Here is a 13,939-nt window from a genome sequence, read left to right as displayed (position 1 = left end):
TCTGGTCAGCACAGAAGGGTATGTTTCCATGCTGTACATCGTTATGCCCTCAATGTTACATAGCACAGGCTTAAACACTTGCAGAGACAGGCAGGCAATGTTAAATGTATATGCAGAAAACCAGACTGGAGGTCACATCACCAGCTCTGTTACTAAAAAACTCACTGAAGATTAAAGCATTGATTGTCACCCTTCCTGTGAGCTGGTTAGCTCAACGTTGAAAACGGAACAATTTTGCTTCCCAGGACTGATGCTAAATTTCCTCATGATCTAAGAACAATAAAAAAAGGCAATTTAACTAAATAGCAACCTGAATACTCACCAGTTTCAAACTGGGCTAACTGCCTAGAACTTGCTGGAATTGGCTCTAATTAGGTATTCAGGCAAAGCTCCCAATCTCTATTGGGCCAACTGCTGGGAACTTCGACAAAAGCGAAGCCATAGGAAGTTGTGTGAGGGAGTGTTACGTGGTAAGTTAAAAGGATGCAGTTACTGAAAGTGGCTACACTTGGCAGATTGATTTTTCTGAAAGCTTACAGAGATTTTAAATATTCCAAAAGGTTGTTGTGGTTCTGTTCGCCGAGCTGGAAATTTTTGTTGCAAACGTTTCGTCCCCTGTCTAGGTGACATCCTCAGTGCTGGGGAGCCTCCTGTGAAGCACTTCTGTGGTGTTTCTTCCGGCATTTATAGTGGCCTGTCCCTGCCGCTTCCGGTTGTCAGTTTCAGCTGTCCGCTGTAGTGGCCGGTATATTGGGTCCAGGTCGATGTGTTTGTTGATGGAGTTTGTGGATGAGTGCAATGCTTGTAGGAATTCCCTGGCTGTTCTTTGTTTGGCTTTCCCTATAATGGTAGTGTTGTCCCAGTCAAATTCGTGTTGCTTGTCGTCTGCATGTGTGGCTACTAAGGATAGCTGGTTGTGGCGTTTCGTGGCTAGTTGATGTTCATGGATGCGGATCATTAGCTGTGTTCCTGTTTGTCCTATATAGTGTTTCGTGCAGTCCTTGCATGGGATTTTGTACACTACATTAGTTTTGCTCATGCTGGGTATCGGGTCCTTCGTTCTGGTGAGCAAAACTAATGTAGTGTACAAAATCCCATGCAAGGACTGCACGAAACACTATATAGGACAAACAGGAACACAGCTAATGATCCGCATCCATGAACATCAACTAGCCACGAAACGCCACGACCAGCTATCCTTAGTAGCCACACACGCAGACGACAAGCAACATGAATTTGACTGGGACAACACTACCATTATAGGGCAAGCCAAACAAAGAACAGCCAGGGAATTCCTACAAACATGGCACTCATCCACAAACTCCATCAACAAACACATCGACCTGGACCCAATATACCGGCCACTACAGCGGACAGCTGAAACTGACAACCGGAAGCAGCAGGGACAGGCCACTATAAATGCCAGAGGAAACACCACAGAAGCACTTCACAGGAGGCTCCCAAGCACTGAGGATGTCACCTAGACAGGGGACGAAACGTTTGCAACAAAGATTTCCAGCTCGGCGAACGGAACCACAACAACGAGCACTCGAGCTACAAATCTTCACCCAAACTATTCCAAAAGGTATTTGAGCAATCTTATTTGAGGTTATTTGCGGTGAGAAATATAAATGGTAATCATTAAAGTAGACAGGAAAGATATGTGCAATAAGATGGCACAATCTCTGGTCCGTATGTTATCGTGAAGGTGTTACATGCATTCTAAGGGGTTAGGTCTGGCTATGTTCATCTGTGCCATCATGAGAAGTGATGCAAGGTCACATGATCATTCTCACAACATTTGGTGGCAAGATTGATGTCTTATAAGCAAAGGTTAATTAGTTAGGGACTCTATTCATTGGAGTTTAGAAGATTGAGAGGTGATCTCATTGAAACATATGGGATTCTTAAAGGGCTTGACAGCGTAAATGCTGAGAGGGTGTTTCCCCTTATGGGATAGTCTAGGACCAGAGGGCACAGTCTGAGAATAAAGGTGAACCAATTTAAGACTGAGATGAGGAGGAATTTCTTGCTTCAGAGGATTGTGAGTCTTTGGAAATCCTTGCCAAAGAGAGCTATGGAGACAGAGTCCTTAAATATATTTAAGGCTGAGGTAGATTCTTGATCAGCCAGGAAATCAAAGGTTACAGGGAAAGGGCAGGAAAGTGGATGTGAGAAATGTCAGCTCAGCCATGATCCTATTGAATGGTGCAGCAGGCTGGAGGGGCCGAATGGCCTACTCGTATTCATTATTTTTATGATCTTATTTAATAGGCCACATTGGTATGTTTCATAAGAAAAATTAATGTTTACCTTACCTCAGCAGACTCTGTAAATATTCTTTAGCAGCAATAATGAGACCAAGAATCTAATATTGATGTTACTACAGCTTAGCAGGGAATAGTGCATCGATAATCGTGGCCCCACTGTTCATCACATCATTAAAAAAATCTATACAAGTCCCAATCAGATAACTAAAATGACCAGTTTCCTGATCAAGTATTATCCAGGACAAAAGCAATTCACAGCAGAGTTCTTCATTGACAGTCAAAATAATCGTTGATTGAACACTTTCAGAAGAACAGTGAAAAGAAGGGATTTCTGATTTATACAACACACACAGACACTCACACATACACACTCACACATACACACACACATACACACACACAGACACTCACACAGACACTCACACATACACACATGCATACACACCCACATACACACACACATACACTCACACATACACACACAGAGACTCACACACACACATACAGACACTCACATACACACACATACAGACACTCACATACACACGCATACACACACACACATACACACACACAGACACTCTCACACACACACATACACACACATACACACACACAGAGACTCACACACATACACACACACATACAGACACTCACATACACACGCATACACACACACATACATACACACACAGGCACTCACACACACACACACAGACACTCACACATACATAGACACACACACATACAGACACTCACATACACATGCATACACACACACATACATACACACACAGGCACTCACACACACACACACAGACACTCACACATACATAGACACACACACATACAGACACTCAGACACTCACACGTACATAGACACACACACACACACACACACAGGGAGAGTCACACACTGACACACACTGACACACAGACACACACACAGACACACACACAGTCACACACTGACACTCTCACAAACTGACACACACATACACAGTCGCACACTGACACTCACGCACTGACACACACACATACACACACACACTCAGACACACATACATACACTCACACACACACACACACTCACAGTTATGATTAAGGCATAACTATGGTAGAAACAGGAATGTAGACAGGGGAGGAAAATTCTGAAGATCAGAAGTTCAGACCTCATGGGAGTTTTTTTTCCCAACACCAGTCCTTTTGGATCCTTGTACAGTGATGATTACCTGTCAATTCAATTGAGTCTTTTTTTACCCTTGTACAAGTTCTAAGCTTTCTGGGTTGTCTGTCTATCTATTTCTCTCCACGTGGAGTGAAGAAAAGGGAGAGAGAAAGAGAGAGAGAGAGAGAGAAAGAGTGAGGTAGAAACTGTCTGTGTGATGGCTGTTGTTAATTTCTGTGACTTTTATATTTTAAGCTTTAACCTTTTGCAGCTCAATCAGAGAGCAGTTGCCAAGCAGAATTTCCTTAACTTGGAGCCATTCATTCAGTCTCGACATGTCCCTCACTATCTCCTTTTCTCTCTGCTTCCAATAAGTGACATTCAACACCAAGTAACACTTGTTTCCTCAAGTGGTAAAACTAATTTGTATTTCAATTTGAGCAGTCCAACCTCCATTTCTGTTCATTATTCTAAACCTTTTTTAGAATCTGCAGTCTCTTGCACTATGAAGTTGCAAAAGGAAAGTTATAATTTTAAGCACTTTCAAATAGTCTCCACAGAGGGAATCAGCAGCCCAGCATTGCCAGCAGGAGACATCATCAGTTGACCTTGACCGCGTGTTGTAGATTGGCACATTGCAAGGTCCAGGACTACGTGCTGAGGAATGCACTAAAACCTGGGCAGCTGCTGCCAAGGCACAGTGGGGAAAGACCACTGTCTGAAGTCTTTCTGTTGAAGTTAGGTGGGGTTCATCAAAATACTGATGAAGGGCTTATGTCTGAAATGTCAACTGTCCTGCTCCTCAGATGATGCCTGACCTGCTGTGCTTTTCCAGCGCCACACTTTGAGTCTTTTCCATGTCGGAATACCAAGTTCTGTTACATTGTTGTACCCAGAGGCATTGACTAATCGGGCGCCCACTAATCCCTGTGGTATGAAAACAAAGCATGGCAACTGCTGGAAACCTGAAAGAAGAACAAAATGAATTCTGGAGGTCAGGCAGCATCTGTGGAGAGAAGCGGCATTAATGGTTCAAATCTGATGACCTTTCCTCATTCTGGTGAGAGGTCATCAACCTGAAACATTAGCTCTGTTTCTCTCCACAGATGTTGTCTGACTTGCTGAGTGATTTTAATTCTCCCCAGCTCCCTTTTTTGCAACATCGTCTTTTCCCTTAAACCACTTCAACTATGGAATATGATGGACTGGGCTGCTTCAACATCAAACTACATCACTCACTTCATTTTGGCTCCCTGACTGACAGTAAGCTTGGATGCGACTCTACCGGAGAGCCTGACAATATTCAAAAAGGAAATAGCACATTTCAATGAAACTTCTTTTATTTCCCAATTCTCCTGCAACAAATTCAAGCCTTCACAAGCTAAAGAATTAACAAAAACAAAATCAGCTGTTTCAGAGTCCATGAAAACCAGGTCTGTGTGACTTGAACATCTGGATTACTGATTGTCAGCATTTCCTCTCTGTTCCCTTCTCGGATCTGAAAGCACTCAGATTCTGTCCAATTTTCTCCCCCCATATTGGCCCGTTCATGCCTGCTATTACACAATGCTTACAGCAGGTAGGAATCAAACCACTACACTACCACAACAGTCTTAGGTCCTGCGTCATCACCTTGTCATGTAAACAATCAGAACATGTTATTTTAAACAAAAAAATAAATTGCTGGAAAAGCTCAGCAAGTCTGACAGTATCCGTGATGAGAAATCAGAGTCAATGTTTTGTGTCCAGTGACCCTTCCGCAGAACATGTTATTTTAATTACAGGTGATTGTCATTGCCCCTTAACCTAATCGAAAGTTGTATGACACTTTGATCTTTTAGTTTGTAAATTCTGCACTCTATGTATCCTGCCCCACTAGCTACCTGACAAAGGGGCAGCTTCTACTTCCAAATAAACCTGCTGGACTATAACGTGGTGCTGTGTGATTTTTTAACTTTGCCCACCCTAGTCCAACAGCAGCTCCTCCACATCACATTTGAAAGTAAGCAAGGCATTAATGCAGCAGTAGAAAAATGTGAATCTTCTTGCTGCTGGTGCATTTCTGACTGTCATCTGAACTAAGAATGGGGAAAACTTTGGTTCAAATCTTTAAGCTGCTTCAGTCCACAATGAGGTAAACACACAGGACATCATTACAAATAGACTGATTTGCTTTGTTCAATTGATGCAACTTGTGTTCAGTGATAAGGTTTTCATGAATTGCCATTATCAGATCAATACCTCATTATGTAAAATCTGCAGGTTCAAAGGAAGTTTACCAATTAAGAAGCCTCCGCTGCCTATTCTTTTTCTCTCCACAGGTAATCCAGAAATAAGAACTCTCAGGATAGCCATTAGCTATTTTCTTTTGCATTTTCTTAGTGATGTATCTGCTCCAGCTTAAAAAGGTGCTGCATTTTGAAACAAATTAATCACGGTGAGAAAACGGGCACTTTTCTGTTCATCAACGCTGCAGATTGTATCTGCAAATTGTGCGGGGTATCACGCTGCAGACACCAGGCTTGGCTGTTGCCAAAGTGTTTCACCAATTATATCACAAGTAAAAGGCAACAAGAGAAGAGCAAAAAATAATGTTGGCTGAATAAAAATTGGATTGACAGCAGGACCACTGTAAATTTAATCCACCAACCCAATCCACCATTTCACTGAGAGCCCTGGGGAAATTCACTTGTGGCATTAATGTAATATATTGCTGGATATTAAATGTTATTATATCTTAATGTACTCATAAATGTACAAATAAAATATATAAACATCACAGTGAAAATGGACTACCTACATTAAACGTTCATCATTTGACTTTGGTACTTGAAACTTTCCTGAAACAGAAACTAGTTTACATAAATACAATGCTAGCCTGTGATCACCTGACAGCCCCAGGTGACCCACGTGGGATATACAAATTCAGCTGTATTGGGTTTACAATTTTAATCGAGAGACACTGGAACTCAATGAAGTGTCAGGAAACTTGTGTCTTTTGTTTTACTCAAACATACATGCTAATTTCACCTGCTGAGAGATGAAAGATTGACTCCAAATTTTCAGTTTGGAATCAAACAATGTTGTAAACATCAAATCAAAGAAAATGAACAGTTCATCATCAATAGTCATGGTGTAAAAAGAGGGAGAAAGTATTAAAGTTAAAAATCACACAATACCAGGCAATAGTCCAACAGGTTTATTTAGAAGCAAAGCTTTCTGAGCACTGCTCCTTCATCAGGAGGTTATCAGAACAACTAAACCTGTTGGACTATCACCTGGTGTTGTGTGATTTTTAACTTTGTTCACCCCTGTCCAATACCGGCATCTCCAAGAGAAAGTAATATGCACTGATAACAGCAAGGATACCAGGAGCTATTCCCCTCCTCATTCTCTCCCTCTCTCTCTTAATGCAGAATACCATCATTCACTGAGAACTCAAGATTGACAAAGGAAGAGTCTGAAGAAGGGTCACTGAACTCAAAACATTAACTCTGATTTCTCTGCACAGATATTGCCAGACCTGCTGAGGCTATCTAGCAATTACTGTTTTTGTTCAAGACTTACAAACTTTACCACTGATAAAGAAACAGGAAAACGGTTAAATACAGGAAGTGCTCATGAGATTTATTCCAGAGATGAAAGACTTTTCTTATGAAGACCGACTGAGTAATTTAGGCCTGTACACTCTGGAGTTTCAAAGGTTGAGAGGAAATCTAATTGAGGTATGTAAGATGCTAAGGCATTCCTGATGAAGGACTTATGCCTGAAACGCCAACTCTCCTTCTCCTTGAATGCTGCCTGACTGGCTGTGTTTTACCAGCACCCCACTCTTCGACTCTGATCTCCAGCATCTGTCATCCTCACTTTCTCCAAGGTGCTAAAAGGAATTGACAATGTGAAAGTAGAGGGGATATATCATTTGTGGGACAATCTAGAATGAGAGGTCATCATTTCAAGAAAAGGATTAACAGATTTAAAATGGAGATGAGGCGCAATAATGAGTATTTTCTTTTGACAAAGGGTTTTTTAAACCAAGGGTTGGTTTTGACCTGTACTTGATAACAATGGTGAGTGACCCTTTGGTCAGTATTCAATCTCTTGTTCCCAGTCTGGAGCTTTAAGTTCTGATTTAATTTTTAAGTTTTAATTCTGTCTCACTAGCTCCACAAAGCATGCATTTACTGTGAACTTTTGCAAACTATTTTCTGTTCCAGGAAAGTTTCAGGTATTAAACTCAAATGATGAAAGTTTAATGTAGGTAGTCAATTTTCACTGTGATATTTATATATTATGTTTATATATCTCTGAATATGTTAAGGTATAATAACATTTAATATCCAGTAATATATTACATTAATGCCATCAGAATGATGCATCTTTGGAATTCCCTACCGCATAGTGTGGGGGATGCTGGAACACTGAGTAAATTTACGGAGGAGAGAGGTTTTTAATTAGCAATGGGCAGAGCGATAATGGAGAGCGAGCAGAAGAATAAACTTGAGGTTGAGATGAAATCAGCCATGATTGTATCAAATGATAGGGCAGGTTTAAGGGGCTTCTCCTGCTCCATGTTCTGATGTTCTAAACAGTTAGACTTGGGTCCATTCATTCTCACAACCTGAGGGACATTTAGGATCCATAACTGGATTGTGGTATTCCTGTATTCTTAACTATTTTTCCCTTCTGAGCAATAAATTCAATGACTGAGCCTTCACTATTCAATGGGGCAGAGAATTCCATGGACAAATGACTCAAAGTCAAAATAAAATTCTCTTCTACATTGGTTTAAAAGGGAGACTTCTTGTAAGGTCTATCTCTTTGTTCTACTCGATCATTAACTAATTAATCTATCAGTAATCTTTAGTACCTGGAAACATTCTCATAAATCTCCTCAGCCATTTTAGATCTTTCTTCTGCTTCCTAAGAAATGTTTTTTATTCATTCATGGGATGAGGGGGTTGCTGGCTGGGCCAGCATTTATTGCCCATCCCTGACTGCCCAGGGGGCCGTTAAGAGTCAATTACGTCTCTGTGGGTCTGGAGTCACATGCTGGCCAGACCAGCTAAGGATGGCAGTTTCCTTCTCTAAATGAACTAGATGGATTTTTCCAACAATAGACAACGGATTCATGGCCATCATTAGACTATTTCTCAAAGTTAAAGTATCATGGTGGACAGTTCACAGTAAATGCGTGCTTTATGGAGCTAATGGGACAGTACTAAAACACAACAGAACTGCAAAGTTGCTTAAAATGCCAGACTGGGAATGAGAAATTGAACACTGATCAAAGAGTCACTCACCATCATTATCAATCGCAGGTCAAAACCAACGCTTGATTTAAAAAAGATCCTCTGTCAAAAAAAAACACTATTCAGAGCACCTGGAGAAAAAGTTAAATAGGATACTATGGTATAAACTCAACTTTGGGGCCTATCTTCATTGCAAGTATAAGGTATTGTACAATTTATCCATGAAATAAGGTCGAGGACTGGAAAGCCAACATGAAATAATTTGGCCAAAAGCAAGTTGTTAATTTCATTCAGGGCATTAATGAATGCCACATTTTTCAATAGCGAATTAGATCAACTTCCATCAACAAGGCACTAATTGTTTTGCAGGTTCTTCAGCAGCTTTTCTGTGTAGCCTGTCTAATGTCGTTGGAATTATATTAAAGTAAAGCATAAAATCATTATAGTTCTAGGGAATCACTCCTCTCATTAGAGGGAGACATAAGCTGAGGGTCACCACACCACAGTGAGGGGAAAGATTGAGAAAGAGAATCCATGCTAACCTCATCCAGTGCAGGTTGGAATACATTGCCATAAATCAGCCAACCAGCCAACTGAGCTAACCAAGTCCTTATGCTGTATCATCACAGAATGGTCACAACTTTAAAAAGAAGGATCATCCAGCCCATTGTGTCTGTGCGAAATCGCCAGCATCATAATTACTTACTCTTTGGGCCATTCTCCTGCCTTTTCCCTGTAACCCGCACATTGTCCTTTTCAGATAACAATTACCGCTATCCAGCCTCAAGGCGTTTGAATAATCGTAATTCAGGAACAAACTGTCTGGAATGCATTTGCAGTGCAAACTATTGAAGGCCTCGAAAAGTGTGAACACACAGAGTTGATATGCTAAAATCACAACCTGCATCTTTGACCACTCCAGATGAATCCAAATTAAATCTGATCCAATACAAATAATGTGGTGCAAAGCACACCTTTCATTTCACTTCACCCTAAATTTTAAATCTGAATCAGTTCCCTTGCTCCTGGCGATGCCCTTTTGTCTGCTCCTTTCTTTTCTCTTGCTCAATAATTAGCTTTTGTTTCCAAATCTGAAACTTTGACACTGCAGAGATACAATGCCCTTTACTTTTAAAAAGTACTTCAATCAGCAACAGTTGTGGGTTTCTGGGAGTTTTTAGAGAGATAAAACTTTATTCCTATACATTTTGGGTAACTGTTATTCAGATAACTTTCTTTTTAGATTTGTTTAAAATATTTAATTGGTTAAGCTTCCTTGTTGCCCATTCCTTAACTGGTCAGATCTCATCATGACTGAGAGGTTGAGGGATTAACCTTGGGCACTTGGGCACTGACAGTCCATTCATAAACAGCCACTGCTATTTTACAGCTATCCTCCTGTTTGAGTGTGTCCCACGCTGCCCTCGAAGGGGCTGTGGGGGGAAAGGGGAGTGGTTAGAGACTGTCACACACCTCCTGCTGGAACGTACCTTTGCCATGAAGGTCTGGAGAAAACTGTAATGATTTTTGTCGGGGTTCATCCCAAGCAGCTCCATGTCATGGGACTATGTGCTTTATGGTCTGTTCCCTGGACGCACACCGAGATAGTCATTGACTGTGTTTGGAGGACCATCAACTCGTGAAAGATGCTCTTTGGTCTGCCTGAAACCTGTTGGTCTTCGAGAGCACGGAGTTGACCTCAACAGAGTGTTAGAGACTGGCACATCCCAAGGTTGAGGACCATGTGCTGAGGGATACACTGAAGCTGGGGTATCTGCTGCCAAGGTGCAGTGGGGAAAGACTATTGTCTGAGGTCTTTAAGCCTAAATTAAATAGGGGTCTGATCATTTGTTGGATTCTCCCTGTGCCTCAAATCTATGTAAATATAATCTTGCACAAGAAATGCTTTTGGTTTGTTTCCTGGATAGAGTCACACTCCAACATTTGTTTAGTTTTTCATATGCTACTGTATAAAATTAAACTGCCTCAGTTACTGTCTGTATAGAAAGATTTTTATGAATGAAGTGTATTTTTGGCTTCAAAAAATGTGCCCCCATTGGTATCCCCAACACAACACCAACTTAGAAAAACTCTGATCAACGCATGGACACAAAGCTCTATTACTTCTGCCTCAGGCTATTTAGCATGCGTACAAATAGACTGAAACAAAAAACACAACTAACTGGTGAAACTCAGTGGGTCTGGCAGCATCTTTAGACAGAAAGCAGAGTTAACATTTCAGGTCCACTGACCCTTCTTCAGAACTGATCCAAAACATTAACTCTGTTTTGTCTTCAAAGATGCTGCCAGACCCATTGAGTTTCTCCAGCTATTTCTGTTTCAGTTTCAGATTTCCAGCATCCACAGTTTAATATTTTTCCTAGTTTGAATTAGAGTGCCCATTTTAATAAACAAACAGGAACCACCAGATCATAAAAGTCCAAGAACATCTAGTTCTGTTTGTATATTCCTGACAGCTGCATGACACAAAGATACTCGTGAAAGATGCTCTTTGGTCTGCCTGAAACCTGTTGGTCTTATTGATTAGTTGACAGTCGATCAGAAATGACCTGAGGACTTCCACACTCGGTGCTGCAGAACTTATAAAAGCGTAGGTGCACAGTCTTTTCTCTCAGTTATGTTGTATTCACCAGATGATATCAACTTAAAACTTCAATCGAAACATTTAGTGCTTACAATACATACATCATCAACACTTTGACCTCTGCAATCAGAGATGATAATTCAAGTATCTTGAAAATGTTGTCACAAGTCAGCCCCGTTATTCTGTGCTGTGGATTTCTGGAATGATGCAGTTGTTTTATATTCACACAGTAATCAGAGATCCAACTCAAGGTCTTATTTACAGCTAATCTGACTGTTCTTCATATATCTCATTTTAAAAGTGCCTGTAATTTCAGATCTCTGTCTTTGTATATTTCCACCAGCTGTTAATATTGTTTGGAAAATTTTGAAGAAACAGTAAAGCACCACTTCCATCATTTTTATTAAATCCCAAAAGTGAAGTGGCTCATTTTGAAGAACTATGCATTTACAAGTACGATTTTTCTGTCCTCCGCTTGTGTTCGAGAGTGTGTTTTTGTATTAACATTGTGTTAACATTGGTTTTCCTTACACAGATGGACATCCACCTGTATATCTGCTGATGTATATTTTTGCCTGCGTGTGTTCCATTAAAAATAATTTAAAAGGCTTAAATAAATTGTATGAGCAGTGAACTCTGTGACATTGGTGTTTGCATACATGCATTTCTACTTTGTTGCATGTAGTCAGAATTTTCTGCTTGTTTGTGCGCATCTGCTTCAGTGTGTGCTTACTTGGACGTATCTGTTTGCCTCTGTGTGTGTCTGTATGTATTATTTATGTCTGTCTGTGTCATTGCCGCTTTGTGTTATTTATATTCAATTGTGTGTATGCTATTTCTGTGTGTTTGTTGTATGTGTGTGTTTGTTGTATGTGTGTGTTTGTTGTATGTGTGTGTGCGTGCATGTGTGTGTGCGTGCATGTGTGTGTTCTGTTTTTTTTCTGTGTGTCCGCTCCATTGATTAAAAAACTGATCACTGTTGTGGTATTCAATTACATGGTTGAAGTTATGTTAGGTCGCCAATAAAGTGAGTAACTCTCTGAACTGTGGGTAAGTAAATGTCTAGTGATGGGGGACGATTGCCCCTAGCCATTATATCTTAGAAACAATGTAATCATATCTAGATCTTTAACTCACTGTTCCAAATTCATAACAATAGTTTTTTTTTTCAAACGGTCCTAATTCTGCTGTAATGATTGCAGGAATGCTGCCCGATATAATTTACAGATCAATCCAATAGAGAGTGACCAGATAAACTCTGTCTTGCTTCCATATGATGAAAAGAAATGTGTGACATTTTGTAGAGGATACTGGACAACACATGTATCATTCATCTTAGAGTTTAACTGAGTTCTGCTCACATCTATTGTAACAAAGACACTGCTTACCTGGTCCTTATGTGCAGGTTTCTTTTCACCCTCTTGCTGTTTTGTTTGATCTTTGGGTTAAGAGTTCGGGTTCAAAACTAGGGCTGACTCCTCCTTGCGATGCCAACACTTACTAAAGTGCGGATTAAAGTATTCACGAGACAAAGCTGGTGTATTAATAACTTGTCCCCAGTGATATGATAAGATGGTCTGGTTCAGTATTTCAATCTGTTCATCAACTACCTTTTCAAAGTCTGCTTCTCAGGGAGAGATCAAAGATGCATCTCAGCTTTGCTTCCCACCGCCTCCCCCTCCCACCCCACCTCTGCTCACAGTTGGATCCAATTACTTATATCTGTGAAAATGAATCTCGGTAATTATGTATCTCACACTGGAGACCTGATAGCGACAGGTAATGCCACAGAATTAATATTGGAATAAACAAAACAGCTCAGCACGGTGACAGATTCCAACTGTTCTTTCACACCTGCAAAAGGATCGTTGTCACAATTTCACGGCTGTGGTGTTTGAACATGTGAGTGGGCTGTACACGAAGATTACTTACCATAACTGCACCGGCTTCTCAGCTCTGTAAAGCCCTCACATCCGAACCCATATTTCTTGCAGATGTCCCAAGCTTAACAAAAAGCAAGTGAATCTCAAGTTACTGTATTTCAGGACAGCTCAGTATCACAGAAGAATTTTACAAATTTCTGACCAGACTGTCATTATTGAGGAGAAGGTGAGGACTACAGATGCTGGAGATCAAAGTCGAAGAGTGTGATACTGGAAAAGCACAGCAGGTCAGGAGCAGGAGAATCATTTTGGGCAAGAACCCTTCATCAAGAATGAGGCTTATGGACCAAGGGAGCCTCAGGGATAAATGGGATGGGGGTGTGGCTGGAGAGAATGTAGGGAGAGTCCGGTAGGTAAATGGAGTGGGGGGAGGGGTTGTTGGTGATAGGTCAGAGAGGAGGGTGGAACAGATAGGTGAGAAGGAAGATGGATAGGTAGGACAGTTCAAGAGGGTGGTGCCGAATTGGAAGGTTGGAACTGGGATAAGGTTGGGGGGGGGGGGTACGGGAAATGAGGAAACTGGTGAAATCCACATTGATCTTCTGTGGTTGGGGGGTCCCCAGGCTGAAGGTGAGGCATTCTTCCTCTTGGCGTCGGGTGGTGAGGGTTTGGTGATGGAGGAGGCCCAGGATCTGCATGTTCTTGGCAGAGTGAGAGGGGGAAGTATTCAGCCACAGGGCAGTGGGGTTAATTGCTGCAGG

The 13,939-nt window shown here is 41.2% G+C and overlaps 1 long non-coding RNA gene across 1 annotated transcript in view; it reads right to left on the bottom strand.

The window, feature by feature from the left end:
* Window positions 1-12,932, bottom strand: part of LOC148141117 (uncharacterized) — a 38,132-nt gene extending 25,200 nt beyond the window's left edge. The window contains exon 1 of the long non-coding RNA XR_015752773.1: window positions 12,684-12,932. This is a non-coding gene — a long non-coding RNA (uncharacterized LOC148141117). The remainder of the gene's footprint in view (window positions 1-12,683) is intronic.
* Between the last annotated feature and the right edge of the window lie 1,007 nt (window positions 12,933-13,939).

Source organism: Chiloscyllium plagiosum, unplaced genomic scaffold (assembly GCF_037043375.1).
Source record: "Chiloscyllium plagiosum isolate Xiang-an unplaced genomic scaffold, Cpla_swu_hap1 HiC_scaffold_34, whole genome shotgun sequence".
Lineage (NCBI taxonomy): Eukaryota > Metazoa > Chordata > Chondrichthyes > Orectolobiformes > Hemiscylliidae > Chiloscyllium > Chiloscyllium plagiosum.
The sequence above is the reverse complement of the archived record's forward strand: the minus strand, read 5'-3'. Positions and strand labels throughout refer to the sequence as shown.